Consider the following 19,205-nt stretch of genomic DNA (forward strand, 5'->3'; position numbering starts at 1 on the left):
GAAAACAGATAACTCGTAATGTGAGCTATTGTTGTAATTTAGCAACACAGCACTTATCACCTTAATAAACGAGGGATAAATATTCCAACATTAAAGGAGAAAACAAGTATAAAATATTAGAATGCTAGAAATAAATGTTGGAATCTGAAAAAAATCGTTGATAAAATATTGTATCACTATTATGTCACAGAAGTCGGAAATACATTAAATCATTTAAATACCATTTAGACCTAGTTTTGAAATCTGAGACAAAATGTTCAGCGTAAAATTTTAAATCGGTTTAAATTATTGGCTAATATATTGGTGAAGAACCCACAAAAATTCTGAAATTATATCTTCACACCTATTAAAAATCTTATATACAAACTCTATTACTTCTTTCGGACATAACAACAATCCATTTTCATTTCTAGATACTTGCCTTAATTCACGACAGTTCTAATTACTATGCGCTTTTCTTCATCTCCAAGCGGCTATTACATGCGCTTTCTTTGCCGATAGCTCCCAATTCTATTTCACCATTCGATCCTCTAAAGTTCCATTTAAATATTAGGTCAAACCTCATACAGAATTCCTGCAGACATTTGGTGTAAATCTGAAATAAGAAAATTTACATCTTGTGGACTATACGAGACCATAGTTATTAATAATAGCATTGATTTCAATATGTGCAATGCAATAATGAATTCACATTCATTGTTATTATCTTTCACGTAGTGTCACTTTTAATTGCCAAGATTTGTTTGTAACGAATTTAAACGTGTTTATTAAATACAAATACAAGAAAAAGTATAGTGGTTTCCAAAAATAGTTACGTTATACTTTCATAGCTTTTAAATGCAATTCATATTCTTACATAATAGTATTAGTATCAAGTATACTCTACCCATGAAATCTTCATAACTATTTCTCATCTCAGTGCTAATGCTATGCAGTAACTACTTTTGTAAACGCTTAACTCGGTATGTACCATGTGATAAGGTCTGATCGTTAGCTGCAGAATATTTTTTTAACTCAACTAGATATTGGTAAGTAGATTGTGAAAATTAGATTACACTTATATAAGGAAGAAAGAGTTTCCTTAATAAAACAGGAATTACTTCCACCGCATATTATAATCAAATTTCTAATTATCTACGATACACAGTCAATACAAATGTAAAAGTCTATCAAGTTAACATAAATTTAAAATACCATATTACTGCCTATTTTGGTTTATAATCCATTTAAAGTTAAACTCAATCACATAGAATATTATAGTCTGAAATTCTGTGTCTTTAAACTTAACTGAACTATATAACATGAAATTATTCTACAGTGATTTTTGATCTTGTTATATTATACAACTTTCATGAAAGTGATGAATGCAATAATGTCAGTTGATTCGCGAAACTACGATATACAGTGAACATTAATATTTATTTCGAAAGTGAGTTTGAGATATAGTAACGGAGAAACAAGACATGAACAACAATATAAACAAAAGCACATCCAACTTTAACAATAGTGGCTCAAACTTTATAAACAATTATTACCTCACTACTTTTTGGTAAGTATAAAGACAGTTTCTATCTCAGCATCTCCAAAACACGATTCTCACTACCAGACAGCGCTATGTATTAAGAATGTTTTTCATCTGTTCCAAAATTAAAATCCAAAATTAAAATAAATCTTTTGAAGCTTATGCATTTATGATTATTTTATGTTATATAAACTTCGAAAAAGCTTCAATAAATTAACATGAATTTAATTAATTTTACAATTGTTAATTTTTTACACCACCGACTGTATTCAGTGGAGGTTTTGTTGTAAAAGAATCACATTTAGGCTCAATACATTTGACTATTTTGTTCTTTTTGGTTTGTTAAAGAGTTAAACGAAAGCGGAACAATCCTTGTATTAGTAGGCACTTATTTGAAGAATAACTTCAAATACAGTTATAGTACTTTTGTTTGGGAACACATTTGCTTAAAATGCAATCGTCAAACAAATTTGTTAATTTAATATATGTGTTAATATGTAGTCCTGCAGAAAATAAACATGCGTTAATCGCAAACTGGAAATTTTCTAACTGCAATCTGAACTCAACCAAAAGTAACCCGAACCATTGTTGGCAGCATTTCAACATGGTCTCTAATCCCGGACAAGGTGCAATTGCAAAGAGCTCCAAGGAGTTAGCTGCCTTCCAGATTAACTCCTCAACATACCGATCATTTGTGAAATAGTGTTATAATTTTCATCTAGTCTTTCATTGCTATATTCTGACAGTCACTAAGAGAAAAATCACATGACAAAACAATGAATTCATTTTTAATGAATATAATAATGATTTTCGTAGCCCTAAAATCTTCCTTTAACAAAGCGTCGAGTATGCTCATCAGGAACATCAGCAAACGATGATTTTCGTGTTTTTAAACATTGTACAATTCAACAGTTTATATGCCCATATATACTCCACGTTTTATTTTCTTATAAGAATTTACAGCTCGAATGTATTCGAGCTTTTATGTTAAGGGGTTTTAATGTGGTATTTGGTTTCTCCAAAAAATGGATATGTACCGAAATCTTAGAGATACCCTAAAGTAGGAGTAGCTACAAGTTGGTTACCTTTCTGTTAAGTATATGCTAAATTGTAAGAAATGTATTCCGAAAGGAAGAGTCCACGGGAAAAAGGGCCCACTTCATCTAATTGTTAAGGAAACGACTTTTAAGTTCAAAACATTTTATTTTGTAAACTAATCATTGAAATTACTTTAAAGTTGGTTTACTTATTACTAATTATATTGAAAGCTAGCTTGCAATATCTTATGTTCAACTTATATTATTGTAAGTAAAGGAATACAAGAAAAGTTACATGAGGTCCGTTCTACTGTGTAAAAGGGGTCTATTGGAGGAAAAAGAATTGAAGAAAAACAGTCGGTTGTTTACAAATTATAAACTATATTTTAAAATAGATTATATTTCTTTGTCGTTTCTATTCTCCTTTTAATCCTCTACTTACTTCTTTGGAATGTTGCATTTAGAACCTTGAGCATCTAGCCTGCATTAGACCTGCAACGTTTTTTATCTCCTGCTACTATTCTTCCGAGATAGGAAACGTCCCGTAAGAAAGAGGAAATGGTCTTGATTTACTGAGATTACTGAAGAGGATTTACTGGTCTTGTAAATCTTACCAGTAAATATTGTGTTGATCATAGCATTCTATTAAGCTGTTTCCGTCGGATTTAACCTAGTACTTTAATGTACAACGAAACTTTTGGAAATACTTTGACCCTCGAATCAGTGTCAAATGTACGAGAGCGGAACCAGTGGCGCACAAAGTTATATTGACAAGGGGAAATAGTGGCGCGGAAAGGCTTATTGAGCATGTTGGCCTGTTAGTCAACGTCGTATAAACGACTATCTGACATTGCTTATCAAAAGCTGGAGTTGGTGAAACAATTTTGGTGAAATTATAAGGTAAAAAATGAGACTCTGCGGCAAGGGTAATATATTTTTAACTCATTTAAAATATATTGATCCATTAAATATGTTCGTCACAGAACAATATCACGGGTGCATAATATGATTTTTACAGTACAGTACATTCTTTTCATTCGGCTTTTCTTCTTATTTCATAGTATTAAATAGTAATGGACATGCGGGCCTATGGGCACTGTTTGGAAGTGTTGTTCTTTACATTACCACGCTAATCCAATTTATGGTTTAAGTGCCCAGCTTTTCAACGCGGGCCGGTTCGTTTTGCTTTATTATATTCTACTAGAGTTATATTTTACCGAATATTAACCGGTCCTTCTCGCATCACTATAATCTTATCATAGTAATATTTTATTTGTCTAATGTATGTTTGTTCATTACATTAGCCTAATTTACATAAGAACCAACATGACTATCACTACTTCGCGTGGTTGAACAGCTTCCAATAGATGTTTCATCTTGGTGTAGCTTGGTACTATAATACACTGTTACCCATAATTAGTTGTTCTTCAGAATTCCTTGAAAGTAAGCTATTTACATGTAGATACATTTGCATCGGATTTATTATTAGTAGCATGTATTTAATTTCTCGAATCTCAGTAACGAGTTTTCAGTAATTACTTAAAAGACAAGCAATACCATTATATTTTCATGCATCGTATTTGTCTGCAGGTGCATTATATATAGACATTGGGTAATATAGTAAAAATGCAGTGTTCATTTTCTAACATTAAGTCCGACTTAAAACTTTATATTCGAATTTTCAACACACAACTGAAAAGTACAAATTCATATTAATTACAAACATCGCAGCCACGTAACTATTTCTATTATGTTTCAAAAAGCTACTTATTTTTTAAAAAGTTTTTTTAATAAAAGATTTGGAACAAATGGAAGAAAACCTTTGTACATCTCTTGAATTTTGAACTATAGTATTTAAAAATTCTCTTTCAGCAGATAAAAATCTATAACGAAAACAGATAACTCGTAATGTGAGCTATTGTTGTAATTTAGCAACACAGCACTTATCACCTTAATAAACGAGGGATAAATATTCCAACATTAAAGGAGAAAACAAGTATAAAATATTAGAATGCTAGAAATAAATGTTGGAATCTGAAAAAAATCGTTGATAAAATATTGTATCACTATTATGTCACAGAAGTCGGAAATACATTAAATCATTTAAATACCATTTAGACCTAGTTTTGAAATCTGAGACAAAATGTTCAGCGTAAAATTTTAAATCGGTTTAAATTATTGGCTAATATATTGGTGAAGAACCCACAAAAATTCTGAAATTATATCTTCACACCTATTAAAAATCTTATATACAAACTCTATTACTTCTTTCGGACATAACAACAATCCATTTTCATTTCTAGATACTTGCCTTAATTCACGACAGTTCTAATTACTATGCGCTTTTCTTCATCTCCAAGCGGCTATTACATGCGCTTTCTTTGCCGATAGCTCCCAATTCTATTTCACCATTCGATCCTCTAAAGTTCCATTTAAATATTAGGTCAAACCTCATACAGAATTCCTGCAGACATTTGGTGTAAATCTGAAATAAGAAAATTTACATCTTGTGGACTATACGAGACCATAGTTATTAATAATAGCATTGATTTCAATATGTGCAATGCAATAATGAATTCACATTCATTGTTATTATCTTTCACGTAGTGTCACTTTTAATTGCCAAGATTTGTTTGTAATGAATTTAAACGTGTTTATTAAATACAAATACAAGAAAAAGTATAGTGGTTTCCAAAAATAGTTACGTTATACTTTCATAGCTTTTAAATGCAATTCATATTCTTACATAATAGTATTAGTATCAAGTATACTCTACCCATGAAATCTTCATAACTATTTCTCATCTCAGTGCTAATGCTATGCAGTAACTACTTTTGTAAACGCTTAACTCGGTATGTACCATGTGATAAGGTCTGATCGTTAGCTGCAGAATATTTTTTTAACTCAACTAGATATTGGTAAGTAGATTGTGAAAATTAGATTCCACTTATATAAGGAAGAAAGAGTTTCCTTAATAAAACAGGAATTACTTCCACCGCATATTATAATCAAATTTCTAATTATCTACGATACACAGTCAATACAAATGTAAAAGTCTATCAAGTTAACATAAATTTAAAATACCATATTACTGCCTATTTTGGTTTATAATCCATTTAAAGTTAAACTCAATCACATAGAATATTATAGTCTGAAATTCTGTGTCTTTAAACTTAACTGAACTATATAACATGAAATTATTCTACAGTGATTTTTGATCTTGTTATATTATACAACTTTCATGAAAGTGATGAATGCAATAATGTCAGTTGATTCGCGAAACTACGATATACAGTGAACATTAATATTTATTTCGAAAGTGAGTTTGAGATATAGTAACGGAGAAACAAGACATGAACAACAATATAAACAAAAGCACATTCAACTTTAACAATAGTGGCTCAAACTTTATAAACAATTATTACCTCACTACTTTTTGGTAAGTATAAAGACAGTTTCTATCTCAGCATCTCCAAAACACGATTCTCACTACCAGACAGCGCTATGTATTAAGAATGTTTTTCATCTGTTCCAAAATTAAAATCCAAAATTAAAATAAATCTTTTGAAGCTTATGCATTTATGATTATTTTATGTTATATAAACTTCGAAAAAGCTTCAATAAATTAACATGAATTTAATTAATTTTACAATTGTTAATTTTTTACACCCCCGACTGTATTCAGTGGAGGTTTTGTTGTAAAAGAATCACATTTAGGCTCAATACATTTGACTATTTTGTTCTTTTTGGTTTGTTAAAGAGTTAAACGAAAGCGGAACAATCCTTGTATTAGTAGGCACTTATTTGAAGAATAACTTCAAATACAGTTATAGTACTTTTGTTTGGGAACACATTTGCTTAAAATGCAATCGTCAAACAAATTTGTTAATTTAATATATGTGTTAATATGTAGTCCTGCAGAAAATAAACATGCGTTAATCGCAAACTGGAAATTTTCTAACTGCAATCTGAACTCAACCAAAAGTAACCCGAACCATTGTTGGCAGCATTTCAACATGGTCTCTAATCCCGGACAAGGTGCAATTGCAAAGAGCTCCAAGGAGTTAGCTGCCTTCCAGATTAACTCCTCAACATACCGATCATTTGTGAAATAGTGTTATAATTTTCATCTAGTCTTTCATTGCTATATTCTGACAGTCACTAAGAGAAAAATCACATGACAAAACAATGAATTCATTTTTAATGAATATAATAATGATTTTCGTAGCCCTAAAATCTTCCTTTAACAAAGCGTCGAGTATGCTCATCAGGAACATCAGCAAACGATGATTTTCGTGTTTTTAAACATTGTACAATTCAACAGTTTATATGCCCATATATACTCCACGTTTTATTTTCTTATAAGAATTTACAGCTCGAATGTATTCGAGCTTTTATGTTAAGGGGTTTTAATGTGGTATTTGGTTTCTCCAAAAAAATGGATATGTACCGAAATCTTAGAGATACCCTAAAGTAGGAGTAGCTACAAGTTGGTTACCTTTCTGTTAAGTATATGCTAAATTGTAAGAAATGTATTCCGAAAGGAAGAGTCCACGGGAAAAAGGGCCCACTTCATCTAATTGTTAAGGAAACGACTTTTAAGTTCAAAACATTTTATTTTGTAAACTAATCATTGAAATTACTTTAAAGTTGGTTTACTTATTACTAATTATATTGAAAGCTAGCTTGCAATATCTTATGTTCAACTTATATTATTGTAAGTAAAGGAATACAAGAAAAGTTACATGAGGTCCGTTCTACTGTGTAAAAGGGGTCTATTGGAGGAAAAAGAATTGAAGAAAAACAGTCGGTTGTTTACAAATTATAAACTATATTTTAAAATAGATTATATTTCTTTGTCGTTTCTATTCTCCTTTTAATCCTCTACTTACTTCTTTGGAATGTTGCATTTAGAACCTTGAGCATCTAGCCTGCATTAGACCTGCAACGTTTTTTAGCTCCTGTTACTATTCTTCCGAGATAGGAAACGTCCCGTAAGAAAGAGGAAATGGTCTTGATTTACTGAGATTACTGAAGAGGATTTACTGGTCTTGTAAATCTTACCAGTAAATATTGTGTTGATCATAGCATTCTATTAAGCTGTTTCCGTCGGATTTAACCTAGTACTTTAATGTACAACGAAACTTTTGGAAATACTTTGACCCTCGAATCAGTGTCAAATGTACGAGAGCGGAACCAGTGGCGCACAAAGTTATATTGACAAGGGGAAATAGTGGCGCGGAAAGGCTTATTGAGCATGTTGGCCTGTTAGTCAACGTCGTATAAACGACTATCTGACATTGCTTATCAAAAGCTGGAGTTGGTGAAACAATTTTGGTGAAATTATAAGGTAAAAAATGAGACTCTGCGGCAAGGGTAATATATTTTTAACTCATTTAAAATATATTGATCCATTAAATATGTTCGTCACAGAACAATATCACGGGTGCATAATATGATTTTTACAGTACAGTACATTCTTTTCATTCGGCTTTTCTTCTTATTTCATAGTATTAAATAGTAATGGACATGCGGGCCTATGGGCACTGTTTGGAAGTGTTGTTCTTTACATTACCACGCTAATCCAATTTATGGTTTAAGTGCCCAGCTTTTCAACGCGGGCCGGTTCGTTTTGCTTTATTATATTCTACTAGAGTTATATTTTACCGAATATTAACCGGTCCTTCTCGCATCACTATAATCTTATCATAGTAATATTTTATTTGTCTAATGTATGTTTGTTCATTACATTAGCCTAATTTACATAAGAACCAACATGACTATCACTACTTCGCGTGGTTGAACAGCTTCCAATAGATGTTTCATCTTGGTGTAGCTTGGTACTATAATACACTGTTACCCATAATTAGTTGTTCTTCAGAATTCCTTGAAAGTAAGCTATTTACATGTAGATACATTTGCATCGGATTTATTATTAGTAGCATGTATTTAATTTCTCGAATCTCAGTAACGAGTTTTCAGTAATTACTTAAAAGACAAGCAATACCATTATATTTTCATGCATCGTATTTGTCTGCAGGTGCATTATATATAGACATTGGGTAATATAGTAAAAATGCAGTGTTCATTTTCTAACATTAAGTCCGACTTAAAACTTTATATTCGAATTTTCAACACACAACTGAAAAGTACAAATTCATATTAATTACAAACATCGCAGCCACGTAACTATTTCTATTATGTTTCAAAAAGCTACTTATTTTTTAAAAAGTTTTTTTAATAAAAGATTTGGAACAAATGGAAGAAAACCTTTGTACATCTCTTGAATTTTGAACTATAGTATTTAAAAATTCTCTTTCAGCAGATAAAAATCTATAACGAAAACAGATAACTCGTAATGTGAGCTATTGTTGTAATTTAGCAACACAGCACTTATCACCTTAATAAACGAGGGATAAATATTCCAACATTAAAGGAGAAAACAAGTATAAAATATTAGAATGCTAGAAATAAATGTTGGAATCTGAAAAAAATCGTTGATAAAATATTGTATCACTATTATGTCACAGAAGTCGGAAATACATTAAATCATTTAAATACCATTTAGACCTAGTTTTGAAATCTGAGACAAAATGTTCAGCGTAAAATTTTAAATCGGTTTAAATTATTGGCTAATATATTGGTGAAGAACCCACAAAAATTCTGAAATTATATCTTCACACCTATTAAAAATCTTATATACAAACTCTATTACTTCTTTCGGACATAACAACAATCCATTTTCATTTCCAGATACTTGCCTTAATTCACGACAGTTCTAATTACTATGCGCTTGTCTTCATCTCCAAGTGGCTATTACATGCGCTTTCTTTGCCGATAGCTCCCAATTCTATTTCACCATTCGATCCTCTAAAGTTCCATTTAAATATTAGGTCAAACCTCATACAGAATTCCTGCAGACATTTGGTGTAAATCTGAAATAAGAAAATTTACATCTTGTGGACTATACGAGACCATAGTTATTAATAATAGCATTGATTTCAATATGTGCAATGCAATAATGAATTCACATTCGTTGTTATTATCGTTCACGTAGTGTCACTTTTAATTGCCAAGATTTGTTTGTAACGAATTTAAACGTGTTTATTAAATACAAATACAAGAAAAAGTATAGTGGTTTGCAAAAATAGTTACGTTATACTTTAATAGGATTTAAATGCAATTCATATTCTTACATAATAGTATTAGTATCAAGTATACTCTACCCATGAAATTTTCATAACTATTTCTCATCTCAGTGCTAATGCTATGCAGTAACTACTTTTGTAAACCCTCAACTCGGTATGTACCTTGTGATAAGGTCTGATCGTTAGCTGCAGAATATTTTTTTAACTCAACTAGATATTGGTAAGTAGATTGTGAAAATTAGATTCCACTTATATAAGGAAGAAAGAGTTTCCTTAATAAAACAGGAATTACTTCCACCGCATATTATAATCAAATTTCTAATTATCTACGATACACAGTCAATACAAATGTAAAAGTCTATCAAGTTAACATAAATTTATAATACCATATTACTGCCTATTTTGGTTTATAATCCATTTAAAGTTAAACTCAATCACATAGAATATTATAGTCTGAAATTCTGTGTCTTTAAACTTAACTGAACTATATAACATGAAATTATTATACAGTGATTTTTGATCTTGTTATATTATACAACTTTCATGAAAGTGATGAATGCAATAATGTCAGTTGATTCGCGAAACTACGATATACAGTGAACATTAATATTTATTTCGAAAGTGAGTTTGAGATATAGTAACGGAGAAACAAGACATGAACAACAATATAAACAAAAGCACATCCAACTTTAACAATAGTGGCTCAAACTTTATAAACAATTATTACCTCACTACTTTTTGGTAAGTATAAAGACAGTTTCTATCTCAGCATCTCCAAAACACGATTCTCACTACCAGACAGCGCTATGTATTAAGAATGTTTTTCATCTGTTCCAAAATTAAAATCCAAAATTAAAATAAATCTTTTGAAGCTTATGCATTTATGATTATTGTATATTATATAAACTTCGAAAAAGCTTCAATAAATTAACATGAATTTAATTAATTTTACAATTGTTAATTTTCTACACCGCCGACTGTACTCAGTGGAGGTTTTCTTGTAAAACAATCACATTTAGGCTCAATACATTTGACTATTTTGTTCTTTTTGGTTTGTTAAAGAGTTAAACGAAAGCGGAAAAATCCTTGTATTAGTAGACACTTATTTGAAGAATAACTTCAAATACAGTTATAGTACTTTTGTTTGGGAACACATTTGCTTAAAATGCAATCGTCAAACAAATTTGTTAATTTAATATATGTGTTAATATGTAGTCCTGCAGAAAATAAACATGCGTTAATCGCAAACTGGAAATTTTCTAACTGCAATCTGAACTCAACCAAAAGTAACCCGAACCATTGTTGGCAGCATTTCAACATGGTCTCTAATCCCGGACAAGATGCAATTGCAAAGAGCTCCAAGGAGTTAGCTGCCTTCCAGATTAACTCCTCAACATATCGATCATTTGTGAAATAGTGTTATAATTTTCATCTAGTCTATCATTGCTATATTCTGACAGTCACTAAGAGAAAAATCACATGACAAAACAATGAATTTATTTTTAATGAATATAATAATGATTTTCGTAGCCCTAAAATCTTCCTTTAACAAAGCGTCGAGTATGCTCATCAGGAACATCAGCAAACGATGATTTTCGTGTTTTTAAACATTGTACAATTCAACAGTTTATATGCCCATATATACTCCACGTTTTATTTTCTTATAAGAATTTACAGCTCGAATGTACTCGAGCTTTTATGTTAAGGGGTTTTAATGTGGTATTTGGTTTCTCCAAAAAATGAATATGTACCGAAATCTTAGAGATACCCTAAAGTAGGAGTAGCTACAAGTTGGTTACCTTTCTGTTAAGTATATGCTAAATTGTAAGAAATGTATTCCGAAAGGAAGAGTCCACGGGAAAAAGGGCCCACTTCATCTAATTGTTAAGGAAACGACTTTTAAGTTCAAAACATTTTATTTTGTAAACTAATCATTGAAATTACATTAAAGTTGGTTTACTTATTACTAATTATATTGAAAGCTAGCTTGCAATATCTTATGTTCAACTTATATTATTGTAAGTAAAGGAATACAAGAAAGGTTACATGAGGTCCGTTCTACTGGGTAAAAGGGGTCTATTGGAGGAAAAAGAATTGAAGAAAAACAGTCGGTTGTTTTCAAATTATAAACTATATTTTAAAATAGATTATATTTCTTTGTCGTTTCTATTCTCCTTTAATCCTCTACTTACTTCTTTGGAATGTTGCATTTAGAACCTTGAGCATCTAGCCTGCATTAGACCTGCAACGTTTTTTAGCTCCTGCTACTATTCTTCCGAGATAGGAAACGTCCCGTAAGAAAGAGGAAATGGTCTTGTAAATCTTACCAGTAAATATTGTGTTGATCATAGCATTCTATTAAGCTGTTTCCGTCGGATTTAACCTAGTACTTTAATGTACAACGAAACTTTTGGAAATACTTTGACCCTCGAATCAGTGTCAAATGTACGAGAGCGGAACCAGTGGCGCACAAAGTTATATTGACAAGGGGAACTACTGGCGCTAAAAGGCTTATTGAGCATGTTGGCCTGTTAGTCAACGTCGTATAAACGACTATCTGACATTGCTTATCAAAAGCTGGAGTTGGTGAAACAATTTTGGTGAAATTATAAGGTAAAAAATGAGACTCTGCGGCAAGGGTAATATATTTTTAACTCATTTAAAATATATTGATCCATTAAATATGTTCGTCACAGAACAATATCACGGGTGCATAATATGATTTTTACAGTACAGTACATTCTTTTCATTCGGCTTTTCTTCTTATTTCATAGTATTAAATAGTAATGGACATGCGGGCCTATGGACACTGTTTGGAAGTGTTGTTCTTTAATCCAATTTATGGTTTAAGTGCCCAGCTTTTCAACGCGGGTCGGTTCGTTTTGCTTTGTTATATTCTACTAGAGTTATATTTTACCGAATATTAACCGGTCCTTCTCGCATCACTATAATCTTATCATAGTAATATTTTATTTGTCTAATTTATGTTTGTTCTCTAATTACTATGCGCTTTTCTTCATCTCCAAGTGGCTATTACATGCGCTTTCTTTGCCGATAGCTCCCAATAATATTCAACCATTCGATCTTCTCTAAAGTACTACTTAAATATTGGGTTCAACCTCATACAGAATATCTGCTGACAGTGGGTGTAAAACTGAAATACGATAATTTACATTTTGTAGACTATATGAGACCATAGTTATTAACAGCATTGATTTCCATATGTGCAATACAATAATGAATTCACATTCATTGTTCTTATCTTTCACGTTGTGTCACTTTTAATTGCCATGATTTATTTGTAACCAATTTAATTTCATGAAACATTTATATGTTTATGCCATCTTGTATAGCACTCTCAATAGTCTCATTCAATACGTAAAAAAGAGGGAAAGGCTTGTGGTTAGCACGTTATAGTCGTTTAAAAATCCTTGTAAAACAGAAGAAGTGGGTATCACGTCACTTAAACTTAAAGAAGGGGACTTTCCTTTTTACTTTTATTTTTCTGCCTGTTTTCTAGATGATGTTTAACTGTTTACATTCTAGTGCTGACAGACTGATACAACTATATATGGCTTCAACAATGTATTTGTTTTTTTAAATAGTTAAAAAATATATTTCTCAACATCCATCATCGTGTACCGTTCTGTGACTCTTTCAGTGATCAAAATAAGAATTATTCTTTACTGAGATGCCTTCATTACATTGTACATGAAAGGTACAGGTTCAATTCCATTCAAGTAACATTCCGAGTTCGTGGTCTTTCCTACATTCAACGTAAAAAACACGGGACAGTTGAACTCAAGAATCAAGAACTGAAGTACCACAGGATTGGGATTATGTGATCAAAGGCAGCAGACTTAAACCTATTCCAATTCAAGTATTCTATTTTCAGCCCAATATTAAGAAACAATCCACCAAATCCAGATGTATTTTTGGGAGAATTCTTAAACCGAAAAATAGCATAAAACTGTATTTGATTAATCTGTAGAAACTCTATATAATACTCAGGTTTTCCAGTTTCCAATTTTGGGTCATACTTGGTTTACGATGTACCATCATGAGAATAAGAAATATTTCTTGTACTCATATTTGCAAATAGGAGGATTCATAATATTATGAGGTTTAACGTTAAAGAGTAAATTCCAGCCTAACAAAGAAAGTAAAACAAACAATTTAGCAGAAAATGATTAAGATAAATTAACAGACCCCTTTTCCCAGTAAAAATGACCTCATTTCGCTTCTTTGTATTCCTTTACTTGCTATAATGTACGTTGAGCACAATATGTTGCAAGCGAAACTAATATAATATAATTAGTAATTAGTAAAACAACTTTAATGTTTTTTCTATGATTAGTTTAGAAAAAAATTGACTTGAACTTAAAAATCGTTTCCTTAACAATTAGTTAAAGTAGGCAGTTTTTGCCCTCGACTCTTCCTTTCGGAATACATTTCTTACAATATAGCATATACTTAACAGACAGGTAACCAGATTATAGCTACTCCTACTTTAGGATATCTCTGAGATTTCGGTACATATCCATTAGTTTTAGAGAAACCAAATACCACAATAAAACTCCTTAATATAAAACATCGAGTACATTCGAGCTGTAAATTCTTACAAGAAAATAAACCTGGAATATATAAGGGTGTATAAACTCTTGAATTGTACAATGTTTAAAAGCACGAAAATCGTAGTTTGCCGATGTTTCTAATGAGCATACTCAACGTTTTGTTAAAGGAAGATTTTAGGGCTACGAAAATCATTATTATATTCATTAAAAGTGAATGCATTGTTTTGTCATGTGATTTTTCTCTTAGTCACTGTCAGAATGTAGTAATGAAAAACTAGATGAAAATTTGAACACTTTCTCAGAAATGATCGGTATATTGAGGAGTTAATCTCGAAGCGAGCTAACTCCTTGGAGCTCTTTGCAATTGCATCTTGTCCGGGATATGATACTATGTTGAAATGCTGCCATCTATGGTTTGGGATGCTTTTGGTTGAGTTCAGATTCCAGTTAGAAAGTTTCCAGTTTGCGATTAACCCATGGTTGTTTTTTACAGAACTACATATTAACACATGAACTAAATTAACAAATTTGTTTGACGATTGTATTTTAAGCAAATGTGTTTTCAGGTAAAGTACTAGAACTGTATTTGAAGGTATTCTTTAACTAGGTGGCAACTAATAGGAGGATTGTTCCGCTTTTGTTTAACTCTTTAAGAAACCAAAAAGAACAGAAGAGTGAATGTATTTAGCCTAAATATGACTCTTTTACAACAAAACAACCATTGTATATAGTCAGAGGTGTAAAAGAATTGAGAATTTTGACCATAATTAAATTAATGTTAATTTATTTAAGCTTTTTCGAAGTTTATATAAAATAAAGGCAATCATGAATCCATAAGCTTCAAGAGATTTATTTTACGTTCTTACAGTAATGCACTCATTAGAAAATTTGATATAATATCGAAATCGTATTTGTATATATGTCGTTAAGAAAAATGTAAAACTTTATTGTAAATATTACTCCACAACTGACAGGATTTTAATTTTGAAACAGATGAAAAACATTCTTAATACATAAGGCTGTCCTGTAGTGGGAATCGTGTTTCGGAGATGCTGAGATAGAAACTGTCTTTATACTTACCAAAAAGTAGTGAGGTAATAATTGTTTATGAACTTTGAGCCACTATTGTTAAAGTTTGACGTATTTTTGCTTATATTGAGGTTCAAGTCTTGTTTCTCCGTTGTGTATTACTGTATCTCAATACTCACTTTCGAAATAAATATTAATGTTCACTGTATATCGTAGTTTCGCGAATCAATATTCATTATTGCATTCACTACTTTCATGAAAGTTGTATAATATAACAAGATCAATAATCACTGTATAATAATTCCATTTTATATAGTTCAGTTAAGTTTAAAGACACCGAATTTTAAAATACAATATTTTATGTGATTGAGTTTAACTTTAAATGGATTATAAACCAAAGTAGGCGGTAATATGATATTTTTAATTGATATTTACTTGATATGACTTTTATATTTATATTGTTTGTGTTATCGTAGATAATTACAAATTTGATTATAATATGGGGTGGAAGTAATTCCAGTTTTATTAAGGAAACTCTTCTTTATATAAATGGAATTTAATTCTCAGAATCTACTTACCAATATTTATTAGAGTTAAAACAAATATTCTGCAGCTAACGATCAGACCTTATTACTTGGTTCATAACGAGTTGAATGTTCACAAAAATTGTTACTGCATATCATTAGCAATGAGTTGAGAAATATTTATGAAGATTTCAATGCATGGGTAGAGTATACTTGATACTAAAATATTCTGTAAGGATAGGAAGTGCATTTAGAATCTATTAAGGTATTACATAACTTTTCTCAGACCACTATACTTTTTCTTGCATTTGTATTTAATGAACACGTTTAACCCTACAATCACACCGTGGGGTCACCACCGACCCCAGTGCATATAAAATGCGTTCTGCGCCAGCGCCGTTGTGAGAGAGAAACATAACACTTCATCTAGCTTCAGTTCCGAGCATGCTGTTGACACTGCAAGTTGGATTGTTGTGTTGGTGCGGAAAGTTCTGTGTTATTTTGAGTGCTCGCGTCATATATGACCCCACGGTGTGATTAATGAAACATAGTTTGTTTCGAATAGCCATATAACAAATCATTTTCTAGTGGGCGATTTTTTTTTTACGAATGGCTGCATCAAGGAAGTTTTCTAATCAGGAAGATATTGTACACATTTTAGAAGAATCAGATGATGATCTTTCCGATGCTGATGAACTGTTAAGTGAAAATGAGAATAACGAGGAGCAGCATGATCAATCGGAGGATGAATTTGAAGCTGATATTGATAACGATGATGTTGCCGACTTGTTACATCGTAAAGTCATTTATGGGAAGAATGGCAGTAAGTGGTACACTAAATCCTTTCACCAAAAATCCACTAGAACGTTGAAAAAACATTGTTATTCATCTCCCAGGGCCCAAGAAGGAAGAGAAACAAAGAACCGATGCAAAGGACATTTGGCTACTGTTATTTTTTTTCAGATGAGATGTTGAACACAATTTTGATTTTTACCAATGAAGAAATAGAAAGACAAAAGTTTGTCTTCAAATCAGATCAGAGTTGTCTATCCCCCACTGACAAAATTGAATTGTGTGCCTTATTTGGTTTGCTTTGTCTAGCCGGTGTTCTAAAAAATGTCACCTGACAGTAAGTGATATGTGGTCTGAAGCGTTTGGTCCACCTGCATTTAGGAGCACTATGTCAAGAAATAGATTTGAATTTCTCATAAACTGGTTGCGCTTTGACGATAAAGCTACAAGGGATCAAGGAAATCTGTAGACAAATTCGCTGCCATTCATCAAGTGTGGGATATCTTTGTGCGTCACTGCTCTGAATATTATACTGCTTCAGAACATGTCACGATAGATGAACAATTATTGGGGTTCAGTTGTAGATGCCCTTTCAAAATGTACATTCCCAGAAAGCCCGATAAATATGGGATAAAACTTATTATGATGTGTGACACCAAAACATCGTATATGTTTGCAGCAAAACCACATGTTGGAATAGAGAGAAGAGATTCACAGCTTGCAATTCCAAATGAATATGTGTTGAATGTCACACAATCCATCCATCACACAAACCGAAATGTAACTATGGACAACTGGTTCAGTTTCTGTGAGGTATCTGACAAGCTCTTGGAAAAAGGACTCACCATGGTTGGCACTATGAGGAAGAACAAACCAGAACTTCCACCATGTGTAACTGAAACAAAAGGGAAACCAGTTTATTCCTCATTGTTTCTTTTCCTTTGTACCAAGAAAAACAGGTCTTAGTTCTGATATCGTCTATGCATAATCAAGCTGACATAGACAATGAGACGCAGAAACCAGAAATAATCTTATTCTACAACCAAACTAAATGAGGCGTGGATCAATTTGATCAATACTGTTATTCGAAAACAGTTGCCAGAAAGACATGTAGGTGGCCACTCAGAGTTTTCTTATGGTATGTTAGACAGCGGCACTAAATATCTTCGTTATTTTTAGGTACAATTCGTGTTCTAGTTCAACACTGAAGAAGCATTCTGATTTCTTGAAGGCTCTTGCATTGGCACTCTGTGAAGAACACATGAAAAGGAGAGCAAATAACGAGAGGTTGGCCAAAACAGCTAAGGAACAATATTCGTCATGTTCTTGGCATCGAAGAGGAACCGGTACAAAGTGTGACACCAGTTTCACGACCAGGTAGATGTGCTTTCTGTAGCCGGAAGAAAGACAGAAAAGGAATAGCAGTGTGTTACTTGTGTAAGAAAAGTGCGTATGCTGAACACGGACGCAACATTTGCGAGAATTGCAAAATGTAAACAATGGAAAGCAACGAAAACTGCTTCATTTATGTCCATGTAAAACAAAGAAAATATAAACAATTGAAACCCAATGAAAACATTTAATATTGTTATAATGTTCAACTCGTGTATTTTAGACTAACTGGCTAATCGGTAAAGAAACGAATTACGTCAATTTATATAAAATGTGATACGTGAAATGTATAAGATTATATAACCTAATAAAACTAATCTAACCTCACCTCGTTTAACCTTACTTAACTTAATCTAATATATAGATATAATCTAACATGTGTATACATATATACACATATATACATACCCTACACAAACATATATAAACTAACAAACCACACATTATCTACCCTATGTTAACCTAACCTAATATTATCTAATCTAACATAATATAATCGTATCTAGTCTAATAAAACGATTCTCCAGACAGGGGTCGTATATAACCCACGGTGTGATACACGTCCTAATAAAAGCACCGTGTGATTATAGGGGTCAACATCTCCCCTTATTCCCCTAGAACCTTATCATCTTTTTTTCATTTGCTGTGTAGCATCTAAATCAAAAAACTATATAATATACAATTGTAAAATGATCTATCAGAGAGAATACTTAATCAGTGGAATACTTTCCCCGACTAGCCTCTGAACTCAATATGGATGAACTGTTTCATTAACAATATATAGTAAATATGGTATTGCAATTTAATAGGATAAAACGAAACACATATTTGGCAATGTTAGTTATTTGGCAAGTTTTTTTTTACCTCTTTAAAACTTTCACTATCAAAATTAAACTATTATTTTAATGTTGTCGTTTGTGGAATTAGCTGAAAAATGTTTGGTAAGAAGCTCTTACCCTCTTGACGAGCTTTCGGAAAAGGAAATGAGATGCATAATTTCTCTTTACTATGTACATGCAAAGTGATAAGTGAACTAAATGTGTCTTGCAGTTTTTTGGTCTGGATTTAAAATATTTCCAAAATGAATTTCCTACCCATAAACGTTCTTGACCCATAAAATAAAAAAGAAGTGTTATCTTATTTTACTTTTGAAATGTATATATACACAAAGCTGTAAATAAATTAGA

Source organism: Thermobia domestica, chromosome 9 (assembly GCF_964235325.1).
Source record: "Thermobia domestica chromosome 9, izTheDome1.hap1.1, whole genome shotgun sequence".
In the NCBI taxonomy this organism is placed as follows: Eukaryota; Metazoa; Arthropoda; class Insecta; order Zygentoma; family Lepismatidae; genus Thermobia; species Thermobia domestica.